The sequence below is a fragment of the Hyposmocoma kahamanoa genome, unplaced genomic scaffold (genome assembly GCF_003589595.1).
Source record: "Hyposmocoma kahamanoa isolate Upper Pololo Valley unplaced genomic scaffold, ASM358959v1 210, whole genome shotgun sequence".
NCBI lineage: Eukaryota > Metazoa > Arthropoda > Insecta > Lepidoptera > Cosmopterigidae > Hyposmocoma > Hyposmocoma kahamanoa.
In genome coordinates this window covers 9,843,069-9,855,409 of record NW_020653731.1, presented here as the reverse complement: position 1 = coordinate 9,855,409, position 12,341 = coordinate 9,843,069, and positions in this window count along the sequence as shown.

Here is a 12,341-nt window from a genome sequence, read left to right as displayed (position 1 = left end):
ATTTTTGTGACATCAATATGTTCGTTGATGGGCACCCGACCTAATACTATTACCTTTTTCCATTAAAAGGAAAATTGTTTAAAGGCAACCTTGATTTGTATGTTTTGACTCTCCTGTAAAATTTTGTCTAAAGCACTTACTAGGTTTTGCTCTGGGGCAGTCGTATTCTTATAAGGTTGGCAAATTAGGTGATAAACCCGGTTTATAGAGTTACTACACCCATAGATGTAATTCCAATGAAAATAAAATTTTAACGTGAACCAGAGCCGATCTGATGACATGAAAATGATATGATGGGCTCATATGATTCGATTTGACGAGGATATCCATTTGAGGAGAACACTATAACGAACACAGCGAAAGCAGGTAAGCAACTTATGAGATCGAGGTATTTTTTTTATATATAAAAGGTGTAAATATTCATTAATAGGAATTAAACTTTGTACTCGGATGAGATTTTAACTATGAACTTTAAAATAATTTTCTGATTCAATGACATTTGTATGGGCCACCTTACTCCACTCCATACATGGATTGTAGTGGTAGTAAGCAGAGAAAGACTTCCAAAGAAATGGTAGTAGTATATTGGTATAAAATACAAGTGTTATGGTGGCAAATGTTTCTCCTTGACGTAATGTATTATCGGTGGACAATTTGGTAACGTACTACGTAAAATAAATTACTGTCCTTCAAGTACGTATTAACATGGTAGACTGTACAAATATAAAAACTGTACCAATATTATCGGAACTGTGATGATGGAGAATTTGGAACAATTTACATCTTAAAAATAATGTGTTCTTATTCAAGATATTCGTAGAGTCAATCTTCTATCGAGAATGGTAATTTAAAGCAGCATTTAAATTGAAAATGGACCTTGCGTAACAAGTCAGAGACCGTAAGCGTAGAAGAATATAACATATTTTCTTATCGATATGCGATCTCTGCAGTGCCTACCTACGTATTAACTCTACTCAAGGCGTCTTTTTTGTGCATTTTGTGAAAGGTGATTCGCAAAGAAACTAGATTTAGGTATTTATTAAAATACTGTATATGTACAACTGTATATGTATATGTACAATTAATAAAACAAAACAATTTGCATAAAGTTATTGGTAAAGATTTTTGCACATTGTGCAGTCGTCATCTACACCATATAATAGTAATAATAATAACTTTATTCACTCACACAAAGCAATAGTAAATAATACATTATTAGTAAAAAAATAGTTTACGAAACTTTGTGATAGTCTGATTTTTGTACTAGGATTCCCTGTATGACGTATCACCATCGGCCTCGCCCCGCTTCGACAGTTAGAATTAATAAACATAAAAAAAAGATGAACATTTTGAGTTAATTATAGTAAATTAAAAAGCAAAATTAGTAGTTTATGTGAATATTACATAATGAATAAAAACATCACACGAGTGTTTTAATGCCTAATTATGTACAGTTACATCACTAGGCTATCTGTTATCACTGCTTTATCAATACACATATTTTATGCTCTCTATGACGTGTTCAGGAACCATAGTTTACGACTGGCGAAATGGCGGCAAATTAATAACTTTTTTCACGCATGTCACACAACCGTATTTTTATTTAATTCATAGACAAACTAGAGTCGGCCCCAACCATCAGATTGTTCGATATCAAGTAACGTGAGAAATTCGTCAAAATTGTTTACTATTGACATTTAGTTTTCACTTCGAATCAAACTTTATGTCGACTGATATTAGCATTGAGGTCAAATTAAATTGTTTTGTATTTCAGAGATCTTCGAAATTTGAATGTCATAAAAAAATCGAATTTGATGTTATTATTATTCAATAATAACATTTTCACAGATAAGAAATTTGTTCTAACAAAACAGTTTATCTTTATGCTCATCATAATTTGCGGTTTTTGAACACATCATAGAGGGTTTACGACATGTGTATAGATAAAAAATTAAATGTATGTGTATGTTTAATGTATGTACCTAAATCGATGACAATAATGTAAAATTCAAAGTAAATAATAATATTACGCAGGCAATATTTCTAAGGTAATTATCCCGGACAACATGCCAAACGTATTTTCTTGAAAAAACGTGCACATTACACATTACATTACGGATCATTGGTTAGGCGCGAGCCAGTACCGCTAACGCGATAAACAATGCCCTGCTTCGCATAGACAGCTGACGACCGCTGTGAAGCCACAGCACATTGGCCCTGTTTATGAAATATTCGGCACGAAACACGGTATTAACCAAAACACTGATTTTAGAGGTAGTTGAACACAGATTATTACTAGTACAATAGGAACCAACTGTAGCAAAAGACATACAAATGAAATCGTTTCAATTTCACTGAAATTTGAATATTGAAATAATTACCGCGACATCTGTCGGAATTAACGATTACTAAATCCCTTTACCTCTTTATGTGGCGTCCTCTTACGGCAATTTATAGAACTTCTAATCTAACAACTTTGTGCGATAAGGCAGACTGTTCTAGCCGAAAACTTAGCGAGATGGTTCCAATACAGGCCCATAGGTGCCGCTGATAGCAACTATGTAAGTCTCTTTGGTAAATGCAAATACGTTATAGATGACCCAATAGTTTTCGTATTATAATATACGTCCATGTATATTTTATTTTATTTTTTTACAATACCAAGTTCCGAGACGAACAAGTGATGGTAAGATAGGTAGAACACTTAGATCTGAGGGGCACAGCTCTGTGCCCGTCACCCTGAGACATAAGTTCACAAAGCCCATGTGCCTGTAATTTCACCAGCACCCTTACCCTCCAAAACCGAAATGCAGTAATGTTCACATTGTATCAATTACTATGCGGCAGAAATAAATAAAATGGCAGTTCTTCCCTGGACGAATTCTTTCACAAGGAGATTTACTGCTACTAAAAATTATGTGACGTTAAAAACTGTGGAGAAAAATATATTGTTATATAATATGTTAGTAAAATTTTTAAAAACGAATTATCTGCTAATCGTAATAATGTATTTTGTTCCTAACAGTAAAGATAAGTAAGAAAATGTTTTAAATCGCAAATATGATATTTTGCGAAAATTACATTCAGCGACAGGGGACTTGCGTGTTCTTTGGATTTTTACGAAAACATACCAATCTAATTTATTATAGGATAACCCCTAATACGACTCTGGAAATATTACACCTTCGTTATTTAACACCGAAAGTTAATTTTTGACTGGATTTAGTTTAAAAGCGTGTCAAGAGGGATATAGATTATACGGAATTAGTAGAGACGAAGGGGCAGAGCTTTGAACACCGCCTTAAAGTTGTCAGTTTCGTACAACATACATATACCACCGAGAATGTGCGACGGAATTGCATGGTTCAATTCCCCCTTCCCCTTTCCATCATCGGGGGATTAGACGTAGACTTGGGTTGTATCCCTATGTTGTGGATATTCCAGATTCGCACGAAGCGTTACACATGATGGTACAGAAGGCGGATTTAATGCTGAAAGCATTCTTTACCATTCAACGTTTGAGGAAAACGAAATTCACGAATGCGGCAAATTAAACAAAATATTAAATTAATAATTTAATAATAACACAAACGTAATATATATATGTGTATAATCGACTATATAACAAACAAACCTAACATATGCATTATTATCATATGCTACACATTTTATACATATAAAGCCACAAGTTCTTACTCACTGATAGAAATAGAACGCATACTTCCCGATGGTGGAAAAAAATATTTATACCGTTGTACGCGAATAGGCTCCAAAGCAAAGAATCAAATATGAGAGGACCTAAATATTGAAAGTGTGAAAGAGTGATCAACGGCCTGTAAAAACTGTAATATATGGAGGGAATATTTGTGCATTTTTGTGACGTACACCCAGGTCGATTTTCGTGGGAAGTAAAAAATGTTCGAAATTCAAATAAACAAGATGGCCGCCATACAAATTTCAAAGCCTCCTATCACGAAAACTATTAGAGATAGGTAGGAGGTGCTCGAAGAATTGTCATACAGGGTAACACTGGTCAACTGCCTGGGTAAAAAAATTCAAGATGGCGATTTCAAAATGGCGGCCGAAGAAAAACTTGCTTCGATCCGGCTGAAAATTGGCATGCAAGGGTCTTTAGGAGTTCTTAATCATAATGTGGGGTCAAAAGTTTGTTTTCGCCATTTTTTAATATGGCTGCCTTGTTAGTGGTTTTACGTTAAAAATAGCTGCCGAAAAAGGTTTGCTCTGATTCGGCTGAAAATTGGCATGTGAAGGCCTCTTGAAGCGCCAGATAATAATTTGTGCTCAAAATTTTTTTTACGCCATTTTCAAATATTCCCGTCATAGTAGCGTTCGTTGGCGGCAGAAAAAAATTACTCACACCCCTTTGAAAATTGGCATATGGAAGTCTCTAGGAATGCTTGATAACAATTGGTGATCAAAATTGGTTTTTCGCTGTTTTTGAATATGGCCGCCAAACAAGCGTTTATAAAAATTAGCTCTAATTCAACTGAAAATCGGTATATATCAATAGAGACCCCCCCTATTGGTTTTTGATAATAATTTGTGGTTAAAATTTATTTTTCACCTTTCTTTTCAACATGGCTGCCCTTCAAACTCTTTTAGCGGCAGATAAAAATTTGCTCTAATTCGACTGAAAATGGTATGGTTTCAATCATAATTTGGGGTAAACATTTTGTTTTCGCCGTTTTTCGATTTAGCCGTAATTTTTTATGTAAATGACTGTTGAAAAAACTTGCTTTGCTTTTGTACTGAAAATTGGCACGAAAAGATTACTAAGATAGTTTGATAAAAATGAGTGGTCAAAATATATTTTTGTAATTTTTAAATATGACCGCCAAAAGAGCTATTTCAATTTTTTTAAAACAAAGTCATAAAAACCGAGGCCGTAGGCCGAGGTCCGAGGAGGGCGAAGCCCGAAGCGTACTCACGCTGTCATATGGAGGTAATATACGGAGGCGTAATAGATTACGAGTACAAGATCTCACAATTGTAAAAATGTAAGGCATACTGGTGGAAATGACATACTTATTGTAGCGTTGTTGTATCTCAACCGTATCTCTGTTAGATTCCATTATCTTGAAAGCTATGCCAAAGAGAAGTATTTAGGGGGAAAAAATGCCAAACTACTGCCGAATTTCTTTAGAGTACCTACTATGAATACCAAAAGAACGATAACCTAAAATACTCAGACCAAAACCAACTTAGAAATGTTCGTTTCTTAAATTGGCCCAAATAGGGAATCGACCTCTTCATCAAGCGCCCATAGTACTAACTGTTGCGCCACCAAAGAGCATGAGCACACCCCGTAAACTGAACCCGACCATGCGCCGCAGGCCGAGCCTGACCGCGTCGTAGGTGGGGTACACGGCTCGTATTTATATATGATACATATAATAACAGAAGATGACGATGAGAAGAAGACGACAAGCAATTCAAAAGATGCTCAAAGACATTCTTTTTGAAAGAGGATAAACTAGGAGACCTTCTGATGGAGACTCGGAGAGCTTTCCAGAGACGTGTTGAATGGAGAGTGAAGGACTCAGACATGAAACCAGAATGATAGAGAATACAAAAGAGTTAATAGATCGAAGGGGGCGGTCATGAGAGTCACAGAAGTACTGAAATTTACATTTCAAGTATTCTCTATAGTGAGAATTCAAAAAAATAGAGTACAACGTGCAGAGTTGTCTCTTCTGCCTGCGTAGACGGATAGGGAGCCATTTAAGTGAGCCCTGAAAGAGGACATACGATCAAATCTGCGAAGGCAGAAGATGAAACGAATAGCATTATTGAGAAGGCGGTCAAACTTATCTAATAGATCTTCATTAAGATTAGGGTAACAGACATCATCATAATCAATGAATACAAGTGAGGTGACAAATAAGATTTTAGCACTAATAGGAAGAAAGTTACGAAAGAAATAATAACCTCGGACACCTGTGAGGTCCAACTTAATGGGGAGTTAAAGTAGAGGTCAAGGGTTTTAACACTGAAGCTGAGCGGAACAGACGAGTTCTCATATACTATAATGATGGAGTGAACTATAGTCAATCTTGGACATCTGTTTGTATCCACCTACGACATTATCTTGACATTTCAATGGATTGACAGATATCCCAAATTTAGTTGACCATACACTAACGCATCGTAGATCGCGGTTAATCTGTGAAATCGCCGAATTAACGACCTCAGCAGTAGCCTGCACGCAAATCTGTAAGTAATCGGCATAAAAATGGTAAGAGCAGTTAAGTGAGAAAGAATCTAATCTAATGTATGTATATTGAATAAAAAAAGCGTTTCATATGTCCATATTTTCCCGTTGCATATATAAAACTACAAATCTGGACATGCTTAACAAAACACCACTTGTTTGTACACTATTGCATTGTATATTTAACACTCGTCGACACACGAAAACGCCCCAAGGCTCAAACGCTTTATCAAAAACGCCTTCACGGATTTAAATACGTTAGGTGGTGGTTTACCTATGGCGCACACGTTTACTACAACGCTCCGCTCTTCCACTGGACAAAACGCTCAAATGCACGCTTAAACTGTTACGAAGACAAATTTTAATGCTAACTTGCTTTTTGAAAAAAATATATTATTTGATTAAAATATTCCGTAACTCAAATATAAAATGTCACCGAGTAACCAGAACCTAGTCAAAGCGAATAGGAACTAAACTGAAGAAACTTTTAATTGTAATAGGAAATGTTAGGGGAGAAGTTTGTGATATCGAATAGTTCTTTACAAACCTTTAGAAAATGGTTAACATGTATATCTGTATACATATTTTTGCATTTCACGGACTTTGTTTTGTGTTTAAAATTTTCGATTCTATTTCATAGTATAAACTTTTGCAATTTAGCTACGTGGTATGTCCTGTTTGTTGATGCAAACAGAATATTTGGTACTGTAATGAAATAACTGGATGGCAACTGTTGGTGGGTTTTCGGCGAATCAAATAGTATCACAGCTTGGATAGTTATAATATTATTAACTATAGTTGTGCTCATCAAAATTTTAAATCTGCAAATGTAAGAAAAAGAACAATATAGGTACTAATTAAGTTTTCAATAACGTAAACTAAGACAAAGAGTAGCTACGCAGTATGTATTTTATTTCCCTTTTGCTTAGTGTTACATTCTTCCTTTGTTAATGTGTTAATTTTAATAATAATAACGCACACACTCATAACCCCGCACCAGGGCAATCTTGTCACGCGGGTGCCATGGACACACACATAGACAACCATAACCCAAACTCACGAGAGAAATAAATGCAGGTCATACAAATATTTGTTTCAGCCCGGGAATCGAACCCGGGACCTCTGCGTGGCAGTCCAGCATTGTAACCGTTCGACCACGGAGGCAGTTAATCAACAAGCGTGAGTATAAACTTTAATTGCTAAAGTTTCTATCATCAAACTGCAAGTAAATAACTAAACATTCAAAACAAGGTTCATCTTAACACTTAAATTATAATTTTAAATACTCGCGATACAAAACTCCAAAAATTCAATAAAGTCACAACATAAAATACCGTTTGCTTCTGTTATATCACGTTTTAAGCAAATAAACGTATGATCATAATATTATTATTGATATTACTACTTTCATTTATTTCCAAAATTAAATGGAAGTATTAAAGATTTACGTAAATCAGTCACTGGTACTAATTCTATACCAATGCATAAATACAAAAAAAGCTTACACTATTTGGAATCTGTATAAAAATTTATCTTTTTTAAATGTGAAAGTTTTTAAAAGTGAGGTTGGAGATGTATAAGGATTTATATTTCAAAGTTTTCTCTTCTTTAAATACTCTCAAATTACAAATATTATTTTTTTCTGTGCAAAGTCACTTTTCGTAATATTTGAGTATGTTTGCAAAACAATAAATTCAAAATTTCATGTGACATTCCCGGATATTCCCATTTAACCTAAAATATCACCAAATGGAATATTGATTTACTTCAATTAAATGTCTGCATGTCGATAATGACTTGTCGATGGATTATGGTACAACACTAAAGAAATCCGCCATTTGTTTGTTCAATTTTTATTTAGGTATGCATGTTCATTCCGTAGTTACCTCCTTTCTTTTATTTTTTGTCCATCCTCTAAGCCCCCACACACAAACAATTTAATATATATTTAATTTTTTTTTTGCGCTTATAAATAATTCTTTTCAGCATAGTTTTAATGGTTTAAATGGTTACATAACATTAAAACGAGGAATAAAAATAATCTAGCTGTTCTTGATAGTAGTCTTCATAAAGTCTCAAATTCATTTAAGGGGTAATGTATATGCTTCTATAATAAGATTCCGATTGATATTCAAAATTTGCCATTTACGAGTTTTAAAACTATTGTGAAACAAAAACTTTATACTAAAGTTTTATTGTAGAACTTCTGTGTACTTGGATGACAGAAATCCGTGGTAGTGACCCTTTTAACTCTTTCAGGTATTCGCGATCTAAAATGTTTAAATTAAATTTTGTAATGATAAATATATTCAAATGTATATTTACAAAGAGCAACCCCTAGAGTTTGATGCTCATTTTTGTCAGGGGTATCTGCCTTACGAATGAGCAGTAGAGTTTAATCAGTATGACGATTTCAAGTGTAATTTGCTTACCTATGAGATAAAGATTATTTGACTTTAATTCAGGCTATCAGCACAAAAATGGTGTAGCCTCAATTGGGAAAAGAGCTGATGATACTCAAATGGGAGTTGGACATGTGACTTGTCAACTTACGTCACAGGGTGACTGGCATACTGGCAGTGCGCCTCAGATCTATGTGACTCAACTGACTTGTACATCTCGTCATTTGATATTATTAAAAAAACAGCTGAACGGTGTTCATCAAACACAGCCAAGGACTATTCCGATTAAATTAGCATTCAAATAAAAAAAACGCTTTGCGATCGGGATGGATTGATATTTGGGAGCTTCGATGCTACAGACAACCACAGAGTAAAGACATACAAAGATTTCAAACTTAAAACTTCTCTCTTTCTGCGTCACCAAAAATATATACCCTTAAATACCCTTAAATACGTACCTTATAAACTAAGATAACACTACTTATTTATGGTATGGATCGCGGGACGAGGGACGCAACGTGGTTATCCCGTAACCGTCCTTGGAAACGCCGATACATGACACCCTTTGGCCAAAAATCTTCAAAAGATATAAAATGTATGCAGGTTTACTGTTTTGTAAAGCCTGGTTTTCAACAGACATAATCCTAAAATTGCAAATTTACAAAACTGGTCAAATTGCTGCAGTCTTATCATTGCAAGGGTCAAGTAAGATCTCCAAACACATTATTCTAACTTAGCCACATATACTTGTAATATGTGGTCCATTGGCAATGCGCACCACAGTAAACCCAGTGGACATGCAGTAACCTAAATCCAGGCGTTTTGGGAAATGGAGCTGGGACGTGTAACACGCTTCAATCACAGAGCACTCCCACAGCTGTATTTACTATCTGCATAGGGGGGTAATTTTGTTTCCATTGCACTGGAAAGGCACAAGAACTCTCAGACTGAACGATATCACTAAGTTTGTTTTAATTTTTAAAGGATTTTATTTGACCAACTTCTTTCAGCGTGGGTCCACGTTTATGACATTTCAAAGCACCGGACTTCGTGACCATAACAGGTTCGCGTGACAAAAACACAATTGTGGACGATTTATGTCGCACAGCGATTCACGAGTCGGAGCCATTCAGACAGCACATACATTTTGCACATCTATGTCAAAGCACTAAGGAATATATAAATGTAAATCTATAATAAAATCCACATTTAGCGTAGCAAGTACCGTGATACGTCACGGAGTCTCGGTGCGTTGAAACATCACTTTTTCTGAAATCGTCACAGTCCGTCCACATTTACGTAGCAAATAGTTATGACATGACACAGACTGGACTCACCTTTCACAACAATGTTTGTGATGTTTTACTATGTACGAAGGTGGCGCTGACGCTTGAAAATCCGTTTAAGCCCAATAAAAAGACTGTAATAAACGCAAAAGGAAATCCTTAAGATCTGCTGACATGGTCTGAAATAAAGTAGGTTAAGAGTGGTGGCTCCGGTATTTAAACAGACACTGGTTTGAGTCCAGTCAGATCGATCAATTTATCGATACTTCAGGGAAGAAAAGGTGTAAAAGCCATGATAATCTTTAAACAGCTGAATAGTCCTGGTTCTTACTAAGTTTGATGAACATCCTGACAGAATCAAATAAAAAAGAAAACCCCTTCAACAGACGCACAGTCATAGGCTTCAAACTTATAACTCTCCGCTTTTTGCATCGAGGGTTATAAAGTTAAAATAAAAAGGAGTTCGTATAAAATTTCTCGTGTCGTATGAAGAAAAGGAATCATGTAGTTTCCCGTGCAGTGCCGAGTCAACATAATGGATGAGCATTGCATTTGGCTAGCACCCAAATTTACTGTTAGATACTATGTACGCGGATACCACTACGTGTTTCTATGTTATATACGAGTGTATACGTACAAGCTTATATTTTTGTTAACGTATGACGTAAGGTTGTTTATACGTTGAAGATGCTGTTGGTTTTGTATATTATTACATTTATTCAACTTCTTGTCTCGTTCTTCTGGAGTGTAACAGAGTCAAGTTTTCGTTTGTTTTCTCAGTTCTTTGGGGGGAATTAGTAAGAAAAAGGTAAATAAAAAAAAGTATACAGTTAATTATATCTTTTTATCAAGTTTTTATAAAACCAGTTATTTGTTAGTTAAGTTTTATAAGGTGTCAAAATACAGGTTTGTGTGAATGTACAACTTTAGGGGAATTTCTCTTACAGTTATGGACTTAAGAATGATAAAGAAACGTTACGAAGAAAAATTGCATGCAGACTTATTCCCTGAACGCTATATTTATTTGGTCTGTGGCTATAACTTAGGCCTTTTCAAGGTGAGAATGAATAAGCATTATTTGTGCATGTTTCATTGTTGATCTCATCGACATTTTCTATCGCACATACAAATAATAATTAAATAGCGCACACACTCATAGCCAAGCACTAGACAAACCCTGTGTCACTGGTGCCATGGACACACCAATAGACAACCACAAATTACACCCAAACTCACAAGATAAATAAATATTGTATCGAACCCGGAACCTCTGCGTAGCATGCCAGCATGGTCTTTTTTATAATATCTAGTGATGGGACGAACAAGTCATGCACCTGATGATAAGGTACACGCCTATCCATACCAGTTGCTATTACTTCCCTGGACGAACTCGTTCACTAGGAGCTCTACTATTACAAAAAGCTACTGCTAAGCTACTGGTAACCGTTCGCCCACTGACACAGCAGAGGTAGATATTATGAAAAAAAAAACAACTATATGGTGAAAATTCACAATAATCCAGAGTAATATTTATCTGTAGATATTACTCCAAATCCACTTTCGAATATCAAAAGCACGGACGGCCGTATGGCATTTCAAAAGTTTTCAAAGTGAAACCGAAGCACTCTATTAGTGATTCAATATGGACGCCCATGTTTTAGCCAAGCAATATTCGGAATTGAAGTGATTTTGCTAGTCGTCAATTTAAATTGAAATTTCTCGATTCAAGTTTCGAATGTTAATGGGAATAGCTACTGGTTTATGTAAAAGGGTAGCCGTTGCGGTTTAATTCCCGCTTTTGGTTGTGCTTTTTGAAAGTTTATATAGACTGCGGTAGATATTGCTTTATTCAATAAGGTAAATGACAAGAATACAACAAATGTTCTTTATTGCAGACTGGGGCAATACATATAAAGAAGAGAATAATAATAATCTCAGTACAGAGTACTAAAAAACCAACCTCTAAAGTACGTGGAATTACATATAATTACCAAGCTTTATTGAAATTGGTTCCCGGAAAGTGTGCAAACCCGGATTCATCCCCTAGTTCGGCACTATACGGGACTTGACACAGGAGATAATAAAAATCGGGTCTCAATACTCAAAGTATATTGAGAGAGAAAACGTCTTGAATTGGAGAATAGCAAAATCAACCATTAAAATAATTGCTCCTTATAATAAAGTTTAGGCGCTATTTATGAAAATGAATCTTCATGCGTGAACAGCCACTCTTAGAGGTGGATGATTTTCTTAAAAATGAAATGGGACCACTATGGAGGTACCCTCTTACCAACAAAAAAAATCATGAAAATCGGTTCACAAATACCGGAGTTATCGCGTAACATACATACAAAAAAAACATACAGTCGAATTGAGAACCTCCTCCTTTATTTGAAGTTTCTGGTTCTTATTCATTCGCAT